Source organism: Pteropus vampyrus, unplaced genomic scaffold (genome assembly GCF_000151845.1).
Source record: "Pteropus vampyrus isolate Shadow unplaced genomic scaffold, Pvam_2.0 Scaffold420, whole genome shotgun sequence".
NCBI lineage: Eukaryota > Metazoa > Chordata > Mammalia > Chiroptera > Pteropodidae > Pteropus > Pteropus vampyrus.
The window spans coordinates 704004-705666 of NW_011889201.1; positions in this window are offsets into that span (position 1 = coordinate 704004).

Consider the following 1663-nt stretch of genomic DNA (forward strand, 5'->3'; position numbering starts at 1 on the left):
AAATAATCTTGTTAACAATCCTGTAATCCAATCTCCACCTGGCTTTCCCCACCCTCATGCAATCTTCCTTATGTTTCCTTCTTAATTTTAAATGCATAAAAGAGTAAAAGAGACTGCAAAAAAACTGTTATCCTTGGGAGCATTCGAGATCTTGCTGTTATCCTTGGGAGCATTCGAGATCTTGTATTGTCTTGGCTGACAATACAGCCATATTGTCAATTTGGCTCAAATAAACTCTTATAAAAATTCTTCACAGGTTTGAACGTTCGCTATGTCAACAATGGTGGAATAGTTTTTCCTTTCACACCCAATCTGATACCTAAGTAGGTAGTTATATTCCAAGAACTATTTAAATCATGATGTATCAAAATATGTATACTACATAATGTCTTTTGCCAGGATTCTCTGGGATTTCAAAGTCCATTCAAATAATATGTATAGTGTTAGTGCTATGTTAATCTTATGATTACAAAGAAGATACTCGTCATGAGTGCTTCCTTCATGCCAGGCATATACTAAACATTTCATTTAAGTGTTTTATTTTGAATTAAAACCTTTTGAGGTAAATAATATTATCTTCAATTATCAAGGAGGAAAATGAGGTTCAAAGAGAGAAGGAACCTTCCAAAACTTCACAGTTAGCTGAACCAGGATGTGGATTCAGAATTTTCTAACTGCAAAGCCCACAGTTACAAGCATTGTGCACTTCCCATATCCTGTTGGCTCTTATGGTCCATACATGCCTGTGATGTCTTCTGTGAGCACCTATGATTCTGTCTGGGTGCTTTCTATCTCAGTCCACCTGTTGGGCTATAAGTGCCGGGGAGTTAATAATCCCAAGAGCACCCTCAGCCAATGATGAGGAAGAGCTGGAGGATAAATACCCAGCTTCCCACCCCTTCTGCGGCTTAACTATGAGGCATGTTCTACAGTTTTCCGAAAGTTCTGACAAGATCCAATTGGCCACAGCAATAAGATGCTCAGTAACACATATAATTGGTTTTCTTCTCTTCTCTGTCTCATTTCCCCATTCCCTTAGTGGGATTGTTGTAGCCACCAGCCCCCGATAGACACACAGACCACCAGAAATCAGTGTTATAGGAAACACATTCTTTATTCAGCCAGCTGGGTCTGCCAGAGGTACTCAGACCTCAAATTAAGCAGCCCCGAAATGTAGAGGTACATGGAGAGAGTTTTTAAGCCCTAAACCCCATTCTTCATCCTGTTTGAACACACAAGTCTACTTTTCTTCTTTTTACTAACTGTCAACCCACAGGTTGGTTGTGCAAGCGGCGAGTACAGAAGCAGAAAGCTTATTGTTAGAGCGTTATGTTCCTATGGGCGATAGCCAAACAGTAATTTTCCAGCCAGCACAGGATTATCTCCCAAATTAATAACCTGTACTTAAATCATTGTCTCAGAGTCTATTTCAGGGGAGTGATGTGTGTGTGTGTGTGTGTGTGTGTGTGTGTGTGTAAGATAGTCCAAGTGGAAGACACACACATGGGAACAAAGAGAGAAAAAAATGAAGACTATATCCTGAAGGTAGAAGTGTGTTAAACTGTGTATGAAAGTATGAAAATGTCAGGGAAGTAAAGCTTTACTTCACTTTCTAAGGTTTAGTGATTGGGAGCTTGCAAATTAAATTGAGAAAAGGCAGATT